The following is a 27,380-nucleotide window of genomic DNA, read 5'->3' on the forward strand; positions in this document are numbered from 1 at the left end:
AATGAGTTGAAATACGTAAATGACACATTACAGATGATTTTGTTTGCATACATAATAGAAAGTTTAATCTTACAGAATTAAGTTTGTTTTCTAACTAAACATGTAGTTTTAGAGCATAATATATAACATAATACTAATCAAACCCAAATTTATATTAAACTAAAAACAAACTAAACCTAAAATAAAATAAAACTTATATTAGGTTGGAAATAAGCTCCATAATTTCAAAAGTGTAATTCTTGTTAACACCAAGCGTAACTTTTGTGATATTACTCGTTCGCTTGACGGAAAGAAGAGTAGCTCAGTGAATGTCCCTGATTTGCTAGCGTTTTGAGCCTAGTGCCGTCGACAAATATCTTGTCCCATTACTGGTATGAATTTTATCATTCCGTAGATTTTTTTTATCGCTGTTCGGTTGGTGGTTATAATTCACTTATATGCATCAACGCTGTTAGTAGTAGGAAAACACAAATGAATTTGCACCACCGTTAGCAGGCAGTGCAAAGCGCAGCGGTTAGGGTAGCCTTCGTTTCCGCAGAAGCAGACATCTATGCCCGAGATATTAAAATGATAGGGTTACGTTACAAACGGACATGGACAGTAATATACGTAATTGGTTAGTTACAAGTTTGAAACTTTCGGTATGAAGCCATGAGTTCATCGTCCTGTGTCGTCTTGTTTATATCACTCTTCCTGTGTCATTCCACTCCAGTTGCCCTTTATGGATCGCCTTGCCCAGCAGTGCTCGCTTCAGATGTGATGATGGCGATTAAATGTTAAATTCTGCTGCTTTAACATTGCTAGCTGCTTCCTTGGTGAGCATGTGGTGTTGCGTGGCCACAACTTGCCCGCAACAATAGTAGTGACTGCTATTAACTGGACACAAACTCTTAAGTACACAAAATCTTAAGAAGGGTTTAACTACCTTTTTATTCCACTTTAGAAGTTACAGATGCGTTCACTTGACGCTCACAAACTACGCCGACCCGGCGGTTAAATAAAAATAAGAAAGTACAACTAAAAATGAATAATAACAAGTCACTACCTACGAGGCTCTCTAAACGTGACTAACCTAACCGCGTTCTAAGATACAGCTGAGATTTCAGCAAACTTTCTGAATAAAAAGTTGAAAGATTCAACTAACTGCCGAAGCAAGCACACAGGCCGAAACGCGCGGTTCTGAAATTTCTACCTAGCAACCTTCACGCTCGTGAATCAAGAAAGCACACTTACGAACTCGTTTCCCTTCTATTTAACTCAAAATACTTCTGCTAAAAATTTGAATACTTTGCACGTTCTACTAAAATTTACATACTCTGGCATTGGCAATTCCAGAGGAAAGTGAGGCTTGACAGGAAAGATAGCTTAAAATAAATGTTAGTTAAAATAAATATAAACCCTACAAGCATATTTGCTGTTTCGCTTCCCTCTAGCTCATCTGAATACGGCAAAAGCACAAGGGCTAAGAAGAGGGAAACCTTCGTGGATGACTTTCTGTAACTTTGGCAATCGATTTGTCTATTTTCATTTAGAAACTCTTTCTCTTTTTCAGCAGATAGTATTTGCAAGCTTTTTTTGTAACCAGCAACACACATATTTTCCATATTTACCTTGCACTGAGTTAAATAAATTATAAGATTTCTATTCGATAATCTCTTTCGAGAAGTGATTCACGGAAACACAGTTCAAGGTGGCACACGAAATCTCATACCAATCTTTTATCCCATAAAATTTTTAATTCTATTTGTTAATTGCTAAAAACACGTATTCGAGTGCTAAGTTAGTATCAGATTCTGATTTGACGCAAAATAGCAATTTGCAATATGGCGGGTAATGGTGGTCGAATGTTCAACAAAAGGTGAAAGTTGTAGTGTTTTCTGAAGAAACGAAAAGTTTGTGGAGGACACAAAAACTTTTCGTGCATATTTTGGCGCAGGTGGGGCTCCTTGCAAACAGATCAATCACAGTTGTGCCATTGGAAGCCACTGATTCTGTGCTGGAGAAGAATCGACGACGCTCATTAGGCATCCACACACCTGAAAAATGACAGCAAATCTACTTTTACATAGTCAATAGTTCATGAGAGATGGAAGCTGCTCACACATTGCAAATGTTTTTCTAGATTTTCTGATGTACAAATAACGTCACATCGGAAGCCTGAACGTTATAAAGGTGAGATATAGTTGTTATTAAGTTGTATAAGAACGTTATAAAAGTGAGAGACATAGCCCGGATAATTAATCCATGCGATTTTTTTTTCACAGAATTTTTTTAAAAATAAAGTATCTTCGAGGAAGCCTATAAATGTAGCGCAACATAAGTTTCTTATCGTGCTGTTGTGTCGTGTAATTCCAGAAGATACGTACTGGAGGACAGTAACAAATGGAAATATTCTCTTGCAAAAAATTATGAAACAAAATGGTGGACACATTGAACACATTCAGCACCAAACTCACTTTCCATGCTCAATCTACAACTTTTTGTAACATTTCGACGATAATAAATTTTTAATAAGCAAAACAAAGGGCATGACATTTCCTGCGCGGCCTTGTATGATATAGTTGAGCGTTAGGCTTTGCCACTACTAAGGCTGGAACTGGAGAACACTTTATTACGGAAGAGCCTAATTAGGTGGACCACTGTTGCCTCTTATGAAGGGATTGTGTGTGTGTGTGTGTGTATTTAATTATGGCAAATACACACACACACACAATCCCTTCATATGAGGGTATCTGCCTAAGGGCCTCATACTAGGGCTATCTGCCTAAGGGCAGGGATGCCTTCGTGGAGGACTTTCTAAGGGAAATGGCTTATGAAGGGATTGACAATTACATCTATGCTTTCTCCGGTATTCGAACCCGGGGCCTTCGGTACCGCAATAGGCTCCCTTAATCACTATACCATCTGGGAAGGGCAGTACCAGATACAGCGCATAGTATCTGTCATATTGAGATGGAAAATAATTGCTAGGAAATATTCATTAGAAAGTTGTAAATTCATCTCTGAAAATATCCGTGCAAAATAATATATATATATATATATATATATATATATTTTTCACACAAAACTTAATGCTACATTACAGAAAAAAATGCATCGTAGTTGACTCATCATTTTGCCATCAAGACTGATGCGCGGCATACGTAATTGAAATTTTAGTTGTGGTAAGGACTAGTTAGTAATATTTCTCTCCCTGTTTGGCAAGATTTCCTGACGAAATGCCATAGTGACAATTTCCCCTCGTTTCGACAGAAACAAGAATGGCGGGAGAGAAATATTTTCCGGTGTGAGATTTTCTAGTGACATAATTTCCTAAGGGATTTTGTTTTTTCTTGCACTGAAAAATAGCTTCTAAACTCAACAAGCGGTTAAAATTCTGCATGGAAAGGAAACATATAAAACTTTGAATTTCGTATATTTGTATTAAAATATATCACGTCATGCAGTGTAAAATCTTTCCTTGCATCAATGATTCCCAAAGTGAGAGGTTCCAGAAAATTTTCGTTGTGTCTCGAAAAATTTTGAACATCTTTTTCCACAATTAATTATATTTATCTAAAATTATTCATTAATTCGTAATTATTTATCATTGGTTTATTTGATTACGACAAAGTACTCGAGGGCTTCTGCCTAAGGGGAGGGATGCCTTCATAATGGACTTTCTAAGCGAAACTGGACCGTATACACGTTGCACAAGGGGAAAACTACAAAAACGTCCATACAGCCAGTCCGTTTGCTGGGATTCAAGCCCTGGACCGAACAACCAGTGTTCAGCGATTTTACCATTTGGTGGTAATTATTAAGATTGATTATTATGCATAGTTCTTATAGACTATCAGACCATTATTATGTTATTTTATTTTATATATCTACCTCTTTTCTTAACAATTAACTTCTTTGTTATTTGCAGGCGTTCTTGATGGTTAAAAGTTCAAGAAACATAGCCTTATTTAATTCAATTTTAAACTGAATCCTTGGGCTTCCCACCAGACATTAAAGAGTCCAGTTTTTCAAATACAAGAGATTTAGTTGTACAATCACTTTGAAACATGTATACATATGCATATGTGCATATCTGCGCTCATGACTTTATTGTATAAATTAAATTTGAAGATGCTAGTCAGGTAAATAAATTTTTAGGGATTATTAGATTTTTCGGAGCCAGAAAACGTGAGATATCAATTGTGCCTTCATCGGGATTCGAACCACTGATTATTCAATTGTTAGCTGAAGTGCCTCTCACCTCAACAACATTCAAGTAAAATATCATAGTTTCTTACATTCACCTTCATTTAAAAGCTAGAGTGCTTTATCATAATGAAAGAACTTAATCCAATCCATCATCCTTTTAAAAGCCAACTAAGCAGGAGCACAAAACCCAGTCGACTAATTCCAAGCTGTGACGAATTATCATGTACTACAGTTTTAATTCGGATGGTGCCATAGAGCAGCGTTTCTCGACGTGTAGTACGCATACCTCCAGAGGTCGTGACATAGTCTCGTGGGGTATGCGAAAAAAAAAAAAAAAAAAAAAAAAAAAAAAAAAAAAAGATGCTATAGTGGATAGTGGACATCATTAGGCAAATTGAATAACAGAAAAAAGATAAAATGCTGTTGTCAGTTAAGAATTACAGTATGAAAAGAAGCCCTTCATCCCACTCTGGACTGATTCGAAAGAAAAATATTCTGAACTATTCAACAAAGCAGTCACTATTCTGCTACCGTTCACAAGCACCGTATTAGCGAAGAGTGTTTTTTCGTCCTACACATACCTAAGAAATAAGTACAGTAACAGATTTGCCCGCGCATGTTCAGACTTAACACAGTGTTTCTCACCTTCCTATCCAGATTTTAAATTACTGAGTACTGCTAAACAGTCTCAAGGTTCCTGGTAAATGTGCTCCTCTTTTTTAATTTATATAAACGTGTATAATTAATCACCAATCTACAACATTTTTGCATAACTGGTAAAAGTAAAAATATCTCTATATTTTAAAGTTATTGCTGTACCTGAACATGTAGATGTTAGTAATTGTACATAATAAGGGTAAGGTTGGATAAGAGGAGCAATAATGATAGGCTAAAGGTGCAAGTGTAAAAAATAATGGAGAAATGCTACCGTAGAGACGTATTTGAGAGCCTGGAAAAAGGAGAAATCCTTTTTACTTTAGCCAGAATTTCAACCACGGATCATCCATTTTTTAACTGGATATATTAACCATTTACATCACGACAGCATGAAGGAGACATGCAACAATTCTATACACGTTTTAAAAGTATCTGACAAATACGAAAGCAACAGTAATGCAATAAAGAGTCCACTGATTTCCCTTACATCATATTCTAACAATATTTCATGTATGGTTATTTTACATTTTTACATAGACGTATTTTTCCTTCCACGTGCCGAAAACGTATGAACAGAAAATTGCGAATAGTTGACGTGTAGAGACATTAGGTTCCTTTTTTGAAGCAGAAGATGTGAAAAATGAGCAACGTCTTCGCCGGGAATTGAACCATGGACCTCTGGATATCCGCCCAGCGTGCTGACCACTACACTACGAAAGCATGCTAAGAAGGCAGGAGAAATACTTTATATACTTCCCCTTTTAAAGGGCGACTGGGGTTTTAGGGGATCCAATTGCCAAATCCCGAGTGTGGAGAATCATCATCTCCCACCCTTTTAGTTCGGGCGCCACTGTAGAGACATTAGATTTTGCTTCGAAGCCGAAGAGATGAAAAATGAGCAACGCCTTCGCCGAGACTCGAAGCATGGCCCTCTCGAATACGCGTCGAGTGTGCTGACCACTACACTACGAAGGCATGCTGAGAAGGCGGGAGAAATGCGTTTTAGACGTACATGCAGCATTATTAATAGTGAATGAAATTCTATAGTTTTCAAGTTATGGACGGCACGTATTCTCGATATTCACGTACTGAAAGAAAACCTGACAGATTTTATAGCTCTCACAAACTTTCTTTCTAAATTCAACTTTGAAAGTGGATAGATCTAGTGCAAAAAGTTCTGCGTTTAAGATTATGTAAAATGCTGTGCTGTGCAGTGTTTCGAAGCATTAAGTAGATTTTCCGAGTTACAAAAACATTCTGCAACGGTATCAACATTTCAGTAATACAGCTTGACTGTATTAATACAAGAATCCTAAATGGCCAAGCAATTCGTTAGAGAAAGTTAAAGAGTTTTGTGCATAACCAACAATAAATCGCTTTAGATGTCGACTTGATATTTCTCAGTCAACCATGAGAAATATGTTGCGTCAGTAATTGGAACTGAAACCACACCTTTCCAGATGTTGCAACATTTAGACCCGGATGATTATATCAAATGAAACTAATTATGTAATTGCAAATAAAAGGCGTTACAGGATGACGATTTTGTCTCCTGTCAGAGAGGAAGCGACGCTTCATTGGACTGGAAAAGTAAACTTTATACGGATATGAGGCATGCAAAAAGATCATGCTATCATTCAACAGAAATGGAATTCACCAGAACTAAACGTCTTCTGAGCCATTTCACAGACAAAGTGCACAGGCCTATTTATTTCTTTTGAGAACAATGTGATAGGTATGTTCTATACTGATAGGTATGTTCTATACTGATAGGTTAAAATTGTGATATGTGCTCGAAAGAAAGATGTTTCAGAAAAACTTCATATTCTAGGAAAGGTTAGGCTGTACCACACTTCCGCCCCGGATGGAAAACACCGAGAAGCGGTCCGATGGTCTTCCACTCCTCTCCTTCCCATCAATCTCTCGACAGGATTTCGGCTCGCCGTGTGTTTAAACTCCCTGTTGCCGCACAGAACACTATATGCTTATAAACATTCATACCTTCTGCGAGATCCCAACCCGAGCCGTTTTGTACTACAGTTAGCGTCACTAACCATTATCCGGTCTAGGCGACCCCCCATCCATTAGCACAATGAGTAATGTCGTTATACAAATGATGCTCTTTTACATCGCTGGATTGAGCAACATAGATCAGATAACGTAGGATTTTTCAGATGCCCCATAAGACTTTCTGTCTTATGCCAGTGTTTTTTTTTTCCTTCGGAGATGTTCTCAAGATGTGTTTTATGTGCTTCCACCGTCAGCAACATACGAAGAGATCTAGGATCACATTACAGCTGCTTGCATTATAGAGGAAATATTACGATAACTTTAGCCAGAATTGTAGTACGTTTTAGCTATGCGTCATGTCACATAAAGAAGAGGAGGGCGCATAAATTATTTACACTATTATATCCTGTTACGATTTGAGAGCCATTTTTACTTCATTTCATTTAGAACTTTTTTAAAGAAAAGAAATTGTAATATTTAACAAAATACAGCGTTTTGAAACCGATGAAGCATTTCAAATAAATCTTCATTAAGAAATTTACAAACTTAAAGTTCATCTTCACACTAATGTGCTTTGAAAAGTACACGGACTGTTTACTATTAAATCTGAGAGCCGTTTTTACTTCATTTCGTTTAAAAATTTGTAATGTTTAGCAAAATACAGTATTTTGAAACCAATGAACTATTTGAAATAAACCTTCATAAAAATGTTTAGTTTCTGGGTTCATCTTGACATTAATAGACGTGTTTTGAAATTTGCACGGATCATATTTCCTATATATTTCGAAGGAAACATATCATTATGATGTCACACTTGTTAAAAAGTTCGCAATGAAGGCTTCCTTCCTAAGAAATTAGAACAATGCACGGATCTCTATACTTATCAGACAAGTTATATTTCCGCATACAAAGGATATGAAGAATTTGAAAATCTCAGAAAACCTGATCATAAGGCTTTTGAATCGACTGTCCTTATAAGCTGAACGCATGTGAGGCCGAGTACTAATTTTTCGTAAAGCTGTACAGGTATTTTTAATTCCAGTGTACATAGAATTATCTCTAACTGGGGCTATGAGACACCAACATACAAAATCAAAATACTTTTATGAGGCTCTAGTAAACGTAAAGATGAAAGCGAAAAAATATTTTAAGGATTTTAGAATTTCATTTAAATTAATTTCGTCTTCCATTCTACAAGTTTCTTTGTAGGTTCTTAAAATTGTATATGCACATTAGAATTTTCAAAATGTTCTTAATTCACATCTACATCTCTTCCCATGTTTTAACTCAGAAACTGTGCGCCTGGAATGTAATATTTTTAAGGTTAATAATATTTTTTTTCAGATAATAAATTTTATGATCAAAAGTCCAAAATACCACCTCAGGTTAAAAATAATGAGTACAAATAAAATATTAATGTTTTGTTTTATACGTAGGTAAGTATTGCCATTAATTTGAGGCATCCAAATTTAATTTCATGTGTATAATCTGTAATCAAAAGTTCAACTTCTGTTTGTTCGTTTGCGTTTAAACATGGTGCTACGAAGTACTTTATCAAAAATAAGAAAATTTAAGTATTATGATGATAATATTATTAATTATTATATAAATTTTAAATTTAATGAATAACACTAAAATAATATACCCGAACGAATTAAACTTAGTCACACGCAACTTACTAATGTAAGTTAATCCATTTATGCACCAGATGGCACCACAAGTTCGAAATATTCTGCAAGTTGTTTGTGTTGATTCTGAATTAAAATAGGATAATAAAGTTTACAATATAACTCGTAAGTTGTAAATTATGTATTCATGCTAATATTTATATACGAGTATTTTAAAAAGTGAAAAATGGAGCTCTGAGGTATCATGAAAACAATTTGAATTAATATTTATAAAGTATGCTATGTTTTTAGTGCTGCCATCTAGTATATTCTCGCTGAGTTACAATACTTAGTTGCAATCTGATACTAAATTTCTCTATTTTAAAAGCTTTTCGGTTAAGAATGACCCTATTATATTGGTCCGTTATAATAAAAGCAAATAAAAATATAAAAACGTTTGAAGTTTTCATGATAACAGATGATTGTGAGCCGTGAACAGGTACTATGACCTTGATTTTAATTATTTTATTATCTGTGTATGAGCTATACGCACATTCAATTTCATCAAAAACAACCACTTCCTTCATGGTGCTTCGAGTTTTTTGCAAAAGAGTGTATATTGGAAAGAGCTGCTAGGAGACTTATCTTACTGAAAAGATTTGCTGGCCCTAAGTAGGCATGCTGCAGAACAACCCTTGACCTGACCTTAATTCCTATATTTTGTCATTTATTACTTACTGTTCCGAGCCTTTAGTGGTCGCAAGTAAGCAAGCTACTGATACCTCTGAAAAAAATCCATTCTCAAGCCTTTCGTTTTCTCAGGGGAGCTGTTAAGACAACTCCGACTGATGCGCTTCTGCTATCTACCGAACATATGAGTATTAAATCAATAACTGAAGACAAGGCACTAATTTTATGGGAAAAGATCGCAAGACTAGTAGATTGTTTTCTCTTCTCGAGTAGCCCTTTGTCATAATCTTCACGGAACCTTAAAACCCAGTATGGGTTCCTTCAGAGAGATTTTGATATGGAAGAATAACTAGGATTGAGCTGGGGGATGGAAAAATTCATCAAGTCACAATATCCAGTTGAAGGAAGTGCATGGTTAGGATAAGCCTATAAAGTGAGTTTTTAAAGAAGGAACAAATGACTTAATTTTAAATGCCTTGGAGACTCTTCATGAATTGTACCCAGGTAACGAATGGCTGCATGTGCTTCTGCAGGTTTTTCTCATTTTACACTTCTGTCGAAAGGTTTAAAACAACCTTTGACGCAAAGATCTCTGCAATATAAAATCGCCTTGTCATAGCTCCAATGTCAATCTGAAAAAATTTCAAGGGCTATTGTACTATCAAATTCTAGGCCTGCCCTCCAGACCATTGCTTCATTGGAAGCTCCTGTTTCAGCTGACATTTTGAATATTCGTCTGACCCTTAATATTTAATCGAAAATATAAAGAGGTTGGTTTGCAGAGGGTACCAACACACTGTGGACTCCAGGGTAATGGAGCAGCTGACTCTCTGGCAAAGAAGGAAACCAAAATTGCTCAAATAACAGATAAACCAATTCTTTCTTATACCGCCAAACGGTTAATTAAAAAAGCTTTTAGAGAGGACTATTGGAAAAACATCAGAGAGGCAAAAAATGACAAGAAATGGATTGAGGAAATCCCAGATATTCCACTATGGCCAAGAGACAAATGTGTTGCTTCTTTTTGCCTCGCTACTGGCCATGATTGCCTCTCCAAGCAAAAATATGCCCGTATAAAAATTCTGCCATGTTCCTTTTGCCAATTGTGCAAAATTCGTGAGGAAATGGACGCGAACCATTTGAGTCACTGCCCCGCACTGGGCTCGGAACAATTGTGGGAGAAATATTGAAGAGCTCAGCACAAGATGAATGATTTTATAGATTTACTGTAGTTATAGTTTTATTGCCTGTTTCTTGTTTTAATATATTTTCGTTTCCGACTACAGTTGTCATCAAATATGCCATTGGAAATAAAAAAAAAAAAAAAAAAAATTAAACAACGGTTTGAAGGGATATTTCCGTTTGATTCAAATTTGAGTCAAATAAGCGAAGTAATTTTATCTCTTTGTTTCATAAATAAAGCTGGAAGTTTGACCCAGATTCCTGTCTCACGAAACAGATTATCTGCATCATTATTTCCATGCTTGTATAACGTGAATACGACATTTATTTTAGTCAGAGCTTCACGAAAGCAACCTTTAACTTCAGGCAAGTTGCAGTCCCGTTCTTTGCTATAATTGATTAAACCAAAGCATTTAAACAAAACAAAAAGGGAATCCAATTAATGTTCACTTTTAAATTTTTTGCTAGGAAATAAACACTTGAGACGAGCATCGGCTTGCCATGTATTTTGAGTGCCCCCTTGCTTCACAGACATTATACATTTACAAACATCCATGTCTTCTCCGGGATTTGAGCCCGACTCCATCGGTATGACACTCAGAGACCCCTATATCGTCAGGGTGCCAATATACCGTCATACCGCCTCAATACCATCAGGGCGCCTTTCACTTACTAAATTGGAGTGTTGAAAAGTTGGCTATTGTTCCTTGGTTTCGTGTAGTTAGCACATAGATAAGATACCCCTCAATAGAATTTCGTGGACCTGGTGCTCACACGCTGCTGAACACTAGTTATAATCAGCTGTGTGTTCTCTTACCAGAGAACTAACAGACTGTATGAAGTTTGCATGAATCTTCAGTAAGAGAGTTTCCTTAAAAACTTCTTGTACGAAGACATCCCTTCTTTGGCAGATAAATTTGCTTTAAGTTCACTCAAATTAAGTTAACTCCAATAGAAAATTTAGTATTTTTATAATCATGAACACTGTAGTCATCATCTCAAATATAAATTTTAAATAAAACCTCGAAAAGAAGCGTTTGTTTGAAAAATAAATTGGATTTTCAATTATTTTGTCCAGTTTTCATCGGACAAAAAAGTAAATGAACATGTCAATTTTTATTCGTGTTCTCATACAGAATTATAAATTGTACGATTCTTATTTGAAAGCTTTCATTCCATAAGACTTGATACATTATAGTTAACAGTTTCAAAAGCATAGTTTTCGAGAAAAGGAAATTAAAAATGACCAGTTTTAAAATTCTTTCTAAAACTGAGTGCACGTTTCAAATCAGAACGCAGACAAAATGGAATAAACCAATAAATATGGTCACTTTACTTGTATGAAAGACATTTGTTCAACAGTTCTTCGCTTCTACCGATTTTTTCCCTTTAAAAATAAATTCTAAGGAATATGTCTTGAACATCCTATTTGACGTTCTCGCATGATCCCAGCAAAGAATTCATTTTACCGTCTCGCCAGCACAATGCCCACTTTTTCGACTTCATTTCCTTACTGAAATCTTGAAAAAGTATGGATTTCGAAGCTACACTATGCATTTTCCCCTAGTTCTCCGCATATTCCGCATGGAAATTCTTTAACATCAATATTTGCAGATATGTTTAGTTCTAGTGTAATGATAAAAGTGGAGTAGTGACATCGCATACGAAGGAAACATTTTCTGGCCTAATCACGAGTAAATGAATCGCAAATAATAGACACCGTTACATAAAACAAGATAGTTGTGGAATTACACTGAAATCTAATTGATAAATAATGCAAGCAAGATATTACCAACATTAAATAAATGATTTACTCTGTACTAATCAGCCGCTGATTGTCTAACAACTCAAATAAGCGAACGCATGAAACTCGTTACGACATGAAATGCATGGGAAGGGAATGTGGACGGGAGAATTGAAAAGTAGAGAATAAATGACAATTTTAAACTGTATACTCATTATGAGACTTGGCGATAAGATAAAACAGACATTAAATGAAATAAAAAAACAATAATATTAAAAAAAATCTGAAAGCTTTCAGTTTTTATATTACGCCCAAAGGGCCGCATTTTTAATGTTTTGTATGTTACCTTTATTGATTAAATATCATGTTCTTCGCACTGAAATCATAAACTTAAATTCAACAGCAATATAACAAAATATTTAAAAGAATATATCTTTAGAATTTCCGATACACAGTCTTGCGCGCTGGAGATGAAAATGTGTCTCCCCCCCCCGTACAGTGTTACCATTGCTTGCTTTGAAATCGTTGAGTTTCTTAATCAAAAACTTATAAATGCTTTACAAAATGTGAATTAGATAATAAAACAAATTCCAAATTTGGGCTTTTAGATGCCCACATTCGGGTGGAGACGTACGTTATTTAAAGTTGGATGGCTCTAGGTACCGTTGTTTTATCACAATGCGAGAAGCACGTACATTTATGCAGATTCTTCATTATTTAATTTCTTTAAATATAACACAGGACTCTAATATTTGATGGCAACAATTTAAAAAGTGATTCGCTATTTATAGTGAATCAACGCAAAATGCCAAAACGAAATTAATAGCCCTTCTGGGCAAATTACCGCTTTGTGCTAATGAAGATTAAACGAAGGTGGATCAGTTAAAATATAACTCAAACTTTACGCAACAATGAGCAGTAAACTTAACAAAAGAAATCGGCTCATACTCATTTATTTTTACGCAGATCGAGAAAAATTTGTCCATGTTTTCGTACTGCGGAAGGAACGGAGGGAAAAGAAGAATTCCTTTGATCCTTGATCAGCTGACTGTGTCTATGGCACGCACATGCGCCTTTTCTAATATACGATACTATAATACATTAGATTTTGCAGTATAAACTAAAGTAGTGTGAAATACACTAGAATATGCTTTTTCTTGAATCCATAAAGATAAGGGATTTTGGTGTCTTGATTTAATTCACATATTAGGAATGAGAAATAAAATTGTTCCTTTACGGCGCACTCTAACATCACTGCCGGATTAACCACCAGACAATTAAGGCAAACGTTTAGGGACCATAATTCGAAAGGATCGAGCTTCAGTATACGAAAATATATATATAATATATTTTCAATAATATAGGACCTTGTGTTATTAATTTTAAATAATTCAGACAAATGTCATCATTATAATTGATAAACTAATAAAGTTGGATTCGGAGCCCTACATACTATGCAAGTGTTCATTCTGTGTCATTTGTATAAGTGTCCCTTATGTAAGTCACTTGTATTATCTCAGAGTATACAAACTGCATTTGTACAAATATGGTCTCTATTCGTTCTCTATAAGAAAAAGCCCGATATTCTTTTGCGAGTCTTTTTATAGCCTCTGGAAAGGCGGAGCTTCCAAGAAATGACAGCAGCCTCGTCAGCCAATCCAGTTCGCTTTAAATATTTCCAGAACATTCTATAACTGTACGTGTAGAAAAGGCGGGACAAACAACTTGACTACGGGGCTGTGGATTTAATTCCACGTACTTTCAAATAAGAGACCGTCGCCATTAAAAATGAAAAGAACATACAGTTAGATTTTAAGTGTATTCTTGACTATGGAATTTTTTATTACATATATATATATTTATATAGAGCGATAAGACACAGATGTCAATTAATGAGAAACAAAGATTATTTTGAAAATAGTTTTTGTTCTAAAATTATGTTTTAATTATTGTTTAATAATGATAATTTAAGGATTTTGTTTTAATTCTGCTTTAAAACGAGTTAAAATTATCTAAGAGGTTCAACACAATGTAGAACGAAGATGTTTAGCAATGCTTGCTAGAGCAAGATACTCTCGAACTGCTGGAATGCGAAAATATTGAACACTTTTCTGAAATGAAAATTTAATTTTTTCAAAGTCTGATTAAGGATTAATATTATATATAATTTTCTATTTTTTCGTTACACCAGAAATTATTTTATTACACATCGTTACATTAGTGTTAATACTGTCTATTCATTAATAAAAATTTCAACTAACATTATTTAATATTTAATTCGAAATAACTTACATAAATAGAGCTCCAATTTAAATTTTGGCTGGAGCCCAGTGAAGACTTAATTTGTAACTACTTAAAATACTGTTTCGAGGATGGTTAGAAATAATAAGTATTAATTTCCCAAACACTAATAGTACATGTGTGGTTTCCAAGATCTTGTAGCATCATTAATCTTACATTTTGGGATTCCTGTTGTGGTAAATAAGAATTTAAGACGAGAAGAGCTGTGATAAGGCACTAGTAGCAAGAGCAGGTTAAATAATAGAAACGAAAGGAATTTTAAAATGAAATATTGACAGTGGCATAGCTAGATATATTATCGCCCTGTACTGTATTTAAAGAAAGTAAATAATGAAGAATCTGCATGAATGTGTGTATGTGTCTCTCACTGTGAAAAAGGAACGGTACCTAGAGCCATCAAATTTTGAATAATGTAGCCCTCCACCCGAATACGGGCACCTGCGAGGCCGAATTTGGAATTTGTTTTCTTGTCTGTTTCATATTTTATAAAACTTTAACGAAGTTTTGTTAAACTAACTCCACGATTTCAAAGCGTGCAATGGTAATACTGTACAGAAAAAAGCATTTTTATCTCCAACCCGCGAGACTGTCTATCGGATATTCTAAAGCTATGCTGTGTTTAAATAGTTTTATCCCAAAGGGTCATTAGCTCAAATTCTCTCGAAACGAGTATGTGTGTGAAAATGGGAGAAACGTCCCTTTGGACGTAATATAAAATGTGAACACTTTCAGATTTTTTTATTAAATAAAATTATTTATATTAACTAAAAAAACAGGTATTCTAGATGAAAAAGCATTATAAATGAAAAGTGGCGTTCCATGTTGAATAGAAAAAGCTGCCGGTTCCTATTTAAAAGTATTTTCATTGATTCAGCTTCTAAAGTAAAACCAAGCAGAATATGAATCAGTCGTCATGCTGATGCTAAGCTGCTGCAATAAACCACGAGATTCCAGTTGAAATATAGAAAATAAAATAAAAAAATTTTAAAGAAAATTAATTCAGAAATGGCATTTTATTAGAAAACTATATCGGTGTTGTGAGCAACTACATTCATTTAGAAGCCTAGGTGTTGAAATTTGCCTAAATGTTAATTTTTTTCCTTAGTTTCACGTCATAGTTTTGAGTATACATTTTTTAAACTTTACTTGAATTTGTATAATGTATTCCACCTGAAAAATGCTTTTATTTAAAGTAAAATTTTTAATACTTTGAACATAACAATTTTAATCTTAATTTAGAAATTTATTTACTTACATAGTATATAAAATTTTAGATCATAAGTAATAAAAAAAGCTGATTAACTCCTTATGATTAGTTAAATAAGTGCAATAACATCATTAGTTTCCCAAATTAACTTCTACATACGTAAAATAATAGTAACGTAAAATAATAATACGTAAAATAATAATAACGTAAAATAAACGCTTACTTTCATGCAATAATAACACATTATTTTCCACTGGCATCATCTGTATTTTAGAGTCAGAAGGGATTAGTGCAGAGTAACATTCCGGGAAAGGGTATTTTAAGTACTTATTAAGGGGGGGGAAGGAACTATTTAATTAGCAAAAATGTAACAAATAGTATTTTGAATATCGCAATTTAGTCGCTCATTGGGAGGGATAAAAGAAAAAAAAGGAAAAGAAAACATTTTTACTAGATGATTTACTATGATTTTGTTTTAAATACCTGATGATGAAGTAGGACGCTAAAAATTTCTTTTCATCTTCTGTGTTAAAAATTAGATGTATTAATGCAAAGTAACTTCTTAACGAAAAACAACTGCTTCTCGGAATCTTCCATATGTACACACGTGAATATCAGTTTCCCGTAAAAAGCATTTCATGAAGACAGCCCTCCTGCTAGTCTATTTTCGTGTCTCAGAAATGAATCAAAACCCAATCTTCTTCAAAAGTAGACAGCCTTCCTTATCAAAAATATGATACTTTAATTAAAATTCAGTTTTAACTATAAATCAAATCAAATCCGCATTCGTCTTATTAATTATTATGGTATTACTTTTTTTTTTCCTGAAATATGTATAGTAAAATTTTGTCAGGCTATCTTAAGTAATACCTAAAACAAGAATCTCCAAAATTTCGATAGTGAACTAGGTTACTGAAGGATTTTTGGTAGCTGACAAAGAAATATTTTCCTTTTAAGCTAACATTAAAAACAAATTTTTATGTGAATTTATTATATATTTTAAATGAATTCATTATATATCAAATGCATCGCTATATTATAAATTCATCACATGATAAATAAAACTGTAGCAATAAATTGCCTTAAAATTTAAATTATTTCATCTACATCCGGAATAATCCAGAACTAAATTGGAAAACTATTTATTTAGCTGTATCATGAAAATTTATGAGTCTCTAAGAATATTGCTTAAACGGCGGAAATCTGAATTTTTGGCTAAACGACGATTAAGTTACGATTTTGAGATTTTCGAAGCTTTGTAAGGTATATTTTAATTTTATAACATTTATTTTAATTTAATTGTGCTTTTCTATCTTTTCTTCGTTTCAACTTAAAACTCCTAACCAGAATGAGTTTTTAGAAAGGGGCCAACTGTTCATCTTATTTTACGTGAAATAAAGGTTAGTTAACCCTCCTTGAGTTAACGATTCCTTATTTGAACTAAGCGATAATTCGCTTAACAGTTAACTAGGTTTCTCGACACTTACTTTTGTAGAACAAGAAGGGAGGAACTCTACAGCTTTCATAATTATAATATAAAGTGTAAATTGTTAATAAATAAGTAAACAAGCGTCGCGTAATCCTAAATTATCAAATGTTTTAAACAGGTGGGTAGTTATCAAATAAATTAAATTTTTTAAGTACTACATATGGTTATTGAATTTAGTGATAAAAATATAAATACATTTACGCTGTATTGTTATGTAGAATAGTTTAAGCAAATAATTTGTAGGAAAAAATTAAGCTGAGAGCATGTTAATGAGCAGAAAAATGCAGAACAATATTGGGCGAAAGAAGGAGAAGCGAGTGTTATTGGAAGAATAACCCTTTCGCTAGGGAAAGAGACAACCGTCAAAGGGAGGTCGAATTGTTACCAGTCGATGGAGGAAAGGAATATTTGGCGAAATGTCATCGGGCGAAAAAACATGCACACGAGAAGGATTGGGATTTATTAGACTGTAGCAACGCTCACTACGGTTATCTGTTTCAAGCAGCGTTTTTGAACTTGTTTCATGTGAACATTTGGTTTTTATAAACTAAAATGTTCTACGGACCACCTTATTCTTGTCCCCTTCGAAAGCAAACCTTTTGCATATGCTACTCCTGGTATACTTATATTTTAAAAATAAAACTCCTTAAACTTTATATTAAGCTGATAAAAGAAAATTTATATTGATTTTTAATAATTCAAGTTTATTAGAGTTTGGATAGTATTTATCTATAATGCATAGCTGTTGCATAGCTTATTGCATAGCTGTGTTATGTTGGTAAGAAGCACCACAATCATAGTGTTTTAAATTCTTCTTTCGTTTCTCAGACTGGAGTGGCAAATCTGTAGTTAGGATGACGAGTAAAAAAAATTATAAAACGTTAGTCTTGGGAGAAAATATGATAGGCAATTGCCATGTGTAATTTCTAGACTCGGAGATTTTCAGCTATGGTGTAGTATACATGGTTAATTATAATTTTGCTTTTTGTTCTCTTCGGAAATCTAGAAAGATCACAAAGGCAGTCCACTTGTGGTCCACGGACAACAGACTCAGAAAAGCTAGTCTACGGATGTTTTCGTAAAGGACTAAAGTTCTCAGAGAAGGGTTAAAAATAGTGGAACTGATGCATATTTACGTTCCGAAGGAGGCTATGACTCTTATTCATACCATACATGCGTGTGTGCTACGTTATATGAAAGGTAAACCACGGAAGCGCTCATACAGCCAAGCCCGTTATTTAGGATTCGGCCATCTTATCCACAGGGTCATTGATGAAGAATCACAAGATGCTGAATTTTCATACGAAATTTAATTCAGAAGATAATTTTTATTACAGTAGACAGACATTCAAAGAAATTACAAAGAGATCAAAAACTCAATATCTTTGCTATGTTTTTCTTACTGCGAAGAAATTTTTGAATGAAAAATATGAATATCAATTATGGTCACAATAAGATAAATAGGAAACAATTTCTCAATAAGAGAGAAATACTTCAGCGTTTTATTTACGTTTATTTATTTATTCAGTGTTACGTTTTTGGAACACGTAACAGAGAGCTGGAAAGATGGTCTCTTTGAATTTTTGCAGTTTATTCAAAAGCACTTTCCAGAATGTAATTCTAAATATTTTAATGCAAATATGAATTTTTTTCACAGCTGCCATAAGTCTTACTTGTTGTGAGAAGAGTTTTTCTATATAAAGATCGTAAAGAAACACCTAAAGACATAAAAATGAGTACCCTGCATTTAAGAAATCTTTCTGTATTTTGTTCACAACAACTGAAGTAATGAAACAAACTTCTAAAATGTCATCAACGATTTTGCTAACAGAAAAGCAAAGTAGCACTTTAGAATAATGGTAAAATTTTATTTCAAAAGGAACATGCAGCTTATATTCATTTCTTTATATGCGGATTTAACATTTCAAAAATTTTAAAGAAACAGTAAACGAGCTTGGACGGCAAAAATTCTAGCTACGCCTTTGAGCATAGTGAAGGTTATGAATCCAATTAAAATATTCTTTTACTGATATAAATCAAGATTCTAAGCCAATATATTGATAATTATAAAGATGCAATACAAGCTATGTTTAGAAGATGTCCTGTAACTTAACCATGATTATAAGATTCCCCAGTCGTTGTTTTCATATCTGTATTTATTTACAACCAACCGAAACGAGCGTGCAAATGCCTGACAAGACATCACTGGGCGTGTTTGAGCTGTTCAATAAAAAAATATGATCTGTTATCACTCCACTTACCTTTAAAACTTGCAACTTAGAAAACTTCGAGTTTTTTTCCCACTCTAATCTTCTGCCGTTATGAATCTCGGATATTAAATCAAAGAATACGGAAGCGTCATAGTATTCCTTTCATGAATTGCTTTTCACGAATTTATTCTTGGTAATAGAAAAAATAAAAACTGCGAACAAAATATAGTCATGAAAAATGAGGGCTTGGTTTTAAATCACAATAATGTATTTTATCTAAGTGATTTTTTTCAAAATACTAGGGAAGGGTCCACGTTTTGACTATAGGAATGGCCAAGGTAAGTTTTATATTTCTATGACCTATGGTCAAAATAACGACGTCTGTCGATTGGTAAGGTATATTGGTTTTTTTCTTTGCCCTCCTAAGAGTCCTGACTTAGCGAGAAATGAGTTTTTTATGTGGAGATAAGTAGCAAGAAACGTTGGATATTCTGGGAAAAAAATAATAAAACTGATGTGTACACCACATGACTTACTTGTACGGAATATTAAATTATACGCATTTTTCTTGCATTTCATTTAAACTTATTGGATTGAATTAAATTTATTTCGTTGATAGCGCATATAAACCACAATAGAATAAATGCACTCTTTTAAAATTTACTATATTGTTTACCATAGCGATACTCTGGCCCTAGGTTACGTTACGTTAGATTTCATTCAACAGCGTTAGATTTCATTCATTTTTTAACTCAAACTGCTCAAAATTTATATCATCTTAAGAATCATCTAATCTTTGCCACATGTTCTATTCAAATAATATAATAAATCTAAAACGATGTTTAAAAAAAAAAATGAAGCAAACAAAACAAAAAAAAAAAAAAAAAAAAAAAAAAAAGCAAGAAAGAAAGAAACAGTTTTTTACAGACGACACAGTATTTCTCATTCAATTAATTCAGTTCTCTCTTCGCGACAAGGAAAAAATACATTAAAACTCAAAATATCTATATTTGAAAATTATGAAGTAAATATTAAAACGCTTATTTCCTCGAATAAATTCCAGAATGGATAAGACATGATTTAATTCGCAATAATAAAAGAAGGCGTTACCTTTGTTATTACGAAGCTTACTTTCTCTAGATTGGCAACAAACCTACTATTCTGCAGTTTCCAGTGTAAACAAAAATGGCCGCCGTGGCAAAAATAATTAGGCTTAGCGGCACTTAAACAACATTTTAACTGTTGATAATTCTAAAAATATTGCATGCAGATTTACTAAAGGACTTACCTTAACCGGAAGATAAGAACAACATAATTCAATTATTTTTAAAGCAAAAAAGGAACAATTTACAAACATATAAAAATAAAGAAACTGAGATCACTGAGCCGAGTAAGAGAGTTTATATATATATATATATATATATATATACTTTTGGTGCGGCCGATTGCAACCAAAATACGAGGTGCACATCTACATGTTATAGTAATCCTATATACAAAATTTCAACATTCTGAGGCTACTCGCTTTTGAGTTATGCGAGATATGTACATAGGTACGTACGCGCAGACGCCATGAAAAATTCTCTTCAGAATTCATTTTAAATCAGTTTTATAATTTTTTTTGGGGAAAAGAGTCCTTTATTCTGTCCTTACGTAAGGATGTCACTCAAAAATATCGTTAAATTGCATTCGATAGGGGTCAAAATAGATATTTTCGTTGAAATATGATGCCTGAAGTTTTTCGCGACTACAATACTTCCTTTTTATTCTGTACAAGGAAGCAAAAATGGGATCCAAATTCTCTGAGATAATTTCCAGAAGCTATGCTCAGTATCATAACTTTGGTGGATTAGTAAGATCTGCCCTTTCTTTGGCCCGCTAGGAATCCTCACTTAAAGCCAATGAAATTTTTTTATATGAAGATAAATAAAGAAAAATTTTGTATATTCTGAGAAAGAATTTGGGATCTAAATTACCTCTGAGAGAGAATTTCCTAGAAGTGTTGAATAAGAACACCTATTACATTAAGCAGCTCTAACAGAAGGTCATACATAGTCCTGCTCTCCTTTAGAAATGTAAAGAATTTGTTTTAAAATATCACTGCATTCCAGTACTGGCAAGAAAAGCGAATAACGAAAGAATACGAAATATATTCTGCATGATAGAAATGCATTCTAAGTTTTTGCTTAATACTTCTTATGCACGCACAAAGATATTTTAAATTCAAAATGCAATTTTTTTGGAAAACTTTTTTAATGGAAAGTTATTTTTTCTTTTAGTATTCTCTTATATACTCTGCCATTAATCATTTCTTTTTACGATCACGGAAAAAAGACATAATGATGACTACCACATTTTGTAAATATTCAGAAGCACCACAATAACAGATGTTTGAAAGTGCATTACTCATGTTAATAAAACAGTATTTGCTTCTTTCTATTTCTCTTCTGATCTTTAAGTTTTCTTCTAGTGTTTGAGTTGGAGAGATTGAAAGCGGAGCATGAACGCCATTCATTATCAGATGCAGCTACTTCTTCAACTCTCAAATACCTTCCCAGTTATAATCGAGGTACTTGGAAGGATGGTAACCTCGAATCGTGTATACTTTTTACTATGCTACAAATATCATAAAAGAATGCATTTTACACATACTGTTCCGCATGGGAGTACGGCACAATTATTACACATATCCAATCTATATTCGGTGTTCGAAACTAGACCCAGCGCCTCGAAGTTGCTGCCGTTGGCTACATAGCGGTAGAGGGTCTGAGGTTTTCAGAGAACAATCTAGTTTGCCAGATATATGCATACTGTCCTATATTAAACTACTTTGACCAATATACATATGTATCCAATGTACCTATGTATAAAACTTTTTATTAATTGTATACTGAAGCATATATGCATACGCCCTTGTTTGGCCACGTCAAAACCTCATATTCTACATTAATATACTCTCGATGCAGCCCTCGCGGGAAAAGCAGCGAAGGTTGTGTTGTTCTAGATAGGTGCGGGTAGCGGACGATACACCCGATTTGTCATATAAAACCGTCCGGGTGTCCGGGCCCTGCATTCACCTGTCACTTGCCCTATATTAAAAATTCTGAATGGAAATAATAACTACATTACGACAGAAATCAGTGGCCGTAAAGTATTTATAATCGCATATTCTTTTTTATATTTATGTGATCCCTTTTTCCCACACTTGCTTTAAGATGTATAAATTAATGAGATGTTTTTGATTCAAGTGAGGGTATAGCTAACATAAACAAAAGACGGGAGATATTTACATTTAAAAATATATAAATGCTTACTGTATTTGTTACATTTAATAGTAAAATATTTTATATCATTACTTTGTGTATCTATCGTACAATTCAGCATGCAGCCAAAAGTAGGATTTAAAATAAGAAAAAGGTCTTTCGATAACTAAAAGCCGTTGCTAGGTTTATAATATTATTTACACAAGTAGTAGCAACTGGTGGCCTATAATGCTATTTTCTATGCAAAATGAAAAAAAAAAATAATGTATTATGTTAGTGCCGCCCTTAAACGCTGCATTATAAGAAATTTGGCAGCAAATTGTTGTAGTAGTGCATTAACTCTTGCATATGTTTGCGACGAAAGTGATTACCCCTTTGATGTATATCTTTGATCTTTCGTTGCTTCGTTTCTATGATATTCATACAAACATTTGAACTGCAGTTTATATCATTCTGAAAAATAAGAAATATCCACGTGCAGCTGTGCTCATATTTTCTTCTTTTATTTAGACTTTCCAAATTTATGCAATTTTATCTGTTGAGGTACCAGCAGATTGATCAAATTTGTTCAGATTTTGTTTTTCGAAGAAACTTTTAGTCAGTTTTATAACATCAGTCGATTTAAAATTTCATTATTCTTAATACTGTAACTTTACAAAGTTTGCAGGTATTACATTTGCTGATTTAAATAAATATATCGAGATCATAAATGAGGTGGGAAGTTCGAAGCTTGTTCTAATATAACAGCAAGATATTTCGTATCTTAAAATAGATTCTAACAGCTATTTTAAGTTTCTTAATTCATCCTTAATCTAAACCTTTATTCAGTCGCTATCAAATAACTGAAGACCAACACCAAACAAATTTGTAGCATCATAAACTATTAGACGGGTCATATTTTTACATGATGTAGTTTGAAAATATCTGCTGCCTATATTTATTGCAAATGCCTATTAAAGAACAAGTTATATCATATTTATTAATTTTTGGAGAAAGTTTAAAAGCTAAGTATATTAAGACGCAATAACACGCCAAACAAATACTAAATACTAATTCAGAAGTCAAACAACAAAAATCAACGTTATATTTTCAAATTTTCCCAGGAGTAGAACCGGGGACGAATTAATCTAGCCATGTATAAAAAATATTACGTTTGTTACTTTCAAATTTTCCCAGGACTAGAACCGGGGACGAATTAATCTAGCCTTGTATATAAATATTACGTTTGTTTATTGCAGAAAAATTGAAAAAAATTGCTATCACAAATATCAGAATAACGGAAAATTTTCTTAAAAAATACAAAGGGGAGAAGAAAATGCATAGGATAACAGATGATGATATTACACTATTCAGGAAGTGTTTTTAATCAGAACAATAGGTAATTTAATTGTACATAACCTGGAATATATAAACATTGTTAAATTATCTTAAAAATTAATTGCTAAATCATAAACATAAATTAAGTACAACCGTGTGTTTCCCATTGACTTCTGTCTAAACACAAGAGTAATAGAAACAAATATATCCTTCTTTTTTTTGTCTAGAAGTTTGATTCGCTTGTTTTGAATGCCGATTTAATTTATATAATCAAATGAACTCATTCTCCGTCTCCCAGACGGTATAGTGGTTACTACGGTGCCGAAGGGCCGTATTCGAATCCCGGACACATGGATGTTTGTAAATGTATAGTGTCGGTGCGGCATGGCGGCACTCTAAATATGCGGCGAGACGAAAGTCCTCTCGCGTGGATTGGTGGAAGCGGAAAGAGGTGGGCGACTCCCGGATTCTCCCCGGGGTGCTCTTCCTCAGAATTGGGGGTGGAAAATAGAAGTCCAATCTCTCTTTGAGTAGGCTGTGGCAATCATTGTTTCATGTAATATGAACAAAACAATTTCAAACTTATTCAACTTATTTACAAACTTATTCTCCAAAGTTAAATTTTGTAAAAATCTAGATAAATTGATCAAAAGTACTTTTTAGTTAATTATAGTATAGATAGCTCCTTTTTCGTGTGTTTTTCAAACTGCTGCTGTATTAAATGTACTTTGGGTAATCCGTGACGTGGTCATTGGTATTGCCGCGTTAACCGGAGTCTACTGTATAAAAATTCTACCGGACAAGGTATTCATACGAAACATCAAGAGGACATTCAGAAATCTAAAATAAAGCGAGCATTTATAGCAGATGACTCTTCCCCTTCTCAAGTGCTTACCGTTAATTCTAAAATTTGATCACTATGGTTAACTGAAATCTCTTCATTGGTATATAATAGAATGGGGTTCGTAGAATACATCTTATTATTAAACTAATATTTCAAAAACGGTAAATCTAATTCTACACTTTTTAAATGCAATTTTCTGAAAATAATGCCCAAGTGTTTCTAACAGTTTTCCACTTGCACGGTAATAAAATATTTTTTAACGTTTTGAAATAAGTAGATAGATATCAAGTTATTGTTAACGTTACCATGCTTTATTAAACAATAAAAAGAAATTAATTCGTAACATCATTTCGTTTTTCCTGATTACATTTACATTTCGTTTTATTTCATTCTCTCGAGCAAAAATAAATATATTAGGCATAATTTTTTGTGTTATGATTCCAGTTTTTTATTCCTGTTTAATTAATGTGGAAATATTAATTTGTGCAAAAAAAGTTGTATTTATTACTTGTGTTTATTATTTTATTTAGCAAAAGTTGTCTGCTAAAATATCAGTTTCTCTGTTAACAAATTAATTAATCAAAATATTTATGCCTGAGATTAATAAAAGAATTTTCTCTGTTTTTGAATTTTCTCCTACAGCTAGTAACTCGAATACAAAGGATTAAATTATTTTTGATAATATATGTATTTCCGAAAAAGCTATTAAAAGCTGCTTATGGGCTATGGGAGCTATTAAAAGCTGCTTATGGCATAGATATGTATATCATTGGCTTACATTAAAGTTATGTTTTGTAATACAAGATACAAGTAGTACTCGGAATTCTTCGACAAATATACATGTTATCGCCTGTGATCTCAACTAATCTTAATATTAAGGAGTATAGCATATACATGATTGGAGCGATGATGAATATACTCTTTATCTGAATAGTTGAAACAAAAAATATTTCGGGGAGTAAATTTTAATGTGCAATTTTATTAATGCTCATGACTCGAAAACTCTTGACATCCCTATTTTAAAATACATAAAAACTCTTTAAAACTGCTGTTGTTGTGTTGGGACTTATCGCACCCGATCGACAGTAACATCAGATCAGGTCTCTGATATCAGAGTAAGTCCACGAAATTTATCGTAGCAAGGGGTCAAGATTGAGCCTGTGCTTGGGCACCATATAGATGACCTTGAGGCTTAAGCACCATATAGAGCTTTAAGCACCATATAGCTGACAGTACGCCTTTGCTCAGTTCCGCTCCCAATTTTGATAGAGAACACGCCGGTAGTGGAACAGGTTCCTCTATAACCAATCTCTCGAGAAAACTTTCGGCTCGCCGCATATTTAGAGTGCCCCTATGCCGCATAGATTATATTTACAAACAACCATGCCTTCTCCGGGGTTCGACCCGGCTACTTCGGTACGACAGTCAGCGTCACTAACCACTGTCCCGATTGGGCGGCTTTAAAACTGCTTCTTCTGCTTATGTCAGACATTTGTCAAAATCTTAAGTTCTTAGAAGAAAATAATCAAGGCAACAAATATTTTGCAATACCTTTGCATCGTTCCGAGTTTTGCAAAAGTCTCTAAAATGTGTGAGTGTGCTCTCTCATAAGCGGGTGTTACTGGAATTTATAGTGATTAAATTTAGAATTTATAATATCCTTCTATGCAGAAAAAGTGAGGCCTGTATTTTCTTCAAATGAGTTCAGTTTTAACCGTCGAACTTTCGTGTTTCTGATGCGCTTGTTCAATAATGCCGATTGACAAATATTTCGGTAAATCATCATACACTATCTCCGCAAATTTCTGATACCTTACGCTTTCCTAAGTCGTGTCAGATAGTAGTTCTTCTGCGCCATCTACGAGTTATGAAGAAGCGTCAGCCTATATTTATAATGTCTGGTATGTTCGTTTTTCAAATTTTTATTTTATTTTAATTTCGTCTCTTGGCAAAGGATTCTTTTTCGAGTGAGAAAATGCCCAGGATACAAGAGTTCTGTATGCGTATGTGAAAGGTCTGGGGATGCGCACTGCTTTTATTTCTGAGAAATTATCTCCAACCTTCACATCCTAAAGCGTCTTTTCCAGATATTCTCTAGGCAAGTTTTAGTGGATCCCTCTAGTCTTTCTTAAAATCCTCTGTTCACTGTCCTGGTTTACAAAAATTGATTATGCAAATGTTGAAGCTCGTATTAATGAACTGCTTACAAAATTGAAAATGATCCACTATTTCGGCAGTATCAGATAATTATGTAACATCATTTAAAAGTGGGATAGCTGAAAAATTCTGAAGAAACAGGAAGAATTTGTTACATGTCTCATCACCTAGTTATACGACGTAATAACAATTTCGTTACATCGCAAATACTTAAAAATTGTTTTTGATAATTTAGCCGATCAAAAAACGAATTTTCTTTAAATAATTGTCTTCCCTGTGGTTCTAAATTAAATCTACTTTTAGTAGAGATATTACGACAATTTCTTGAGTATAGCATTTATAGCCGACATCGAAAAAAGCCTTTCGTTAAATTTGTCTGCCACCCGATGATATTGATGCTGTGCACAAATAACTCCGAAGATGAAGGTGGAGACTCCAATGTAATCTCTCCATAATACCGTTCTTTCAACAATAAATCTTCAGTGTAAACGTTCCTTTTTTTCCGAAATAA

General features: G+C 33.6%; 1 protein-coding gene across 1 annotated transcript in view; it reads left to right on the top strand.

Moving 5' to 3' along the window:
- LOC118193781 (uncharacterized) overlaps positions 1–27,380 on the top strand; it is a 106,214-nt gene that overhangs the window by 7,832 nt on the left and 71,002 nt on the right. The gene's annotated exons all lie outside the window — the stretch shown is intronic.

Source organism: Stegodyphus dumicola, chromosome 7 (genome assembly GCF_044657685.1).
Source record: "Stegodyphus dumicola isolate Sdum_Otavi_A_Nest chromosome 7, ASM4465768v1".
NCBI classification, from domain to species: domain Eukaryota; kingdom Metazoa; phylum Arthropoda; class Arachnida; order Araneae; family Eresidae; genus Stegodyphus; species Stegodyphus dumicola.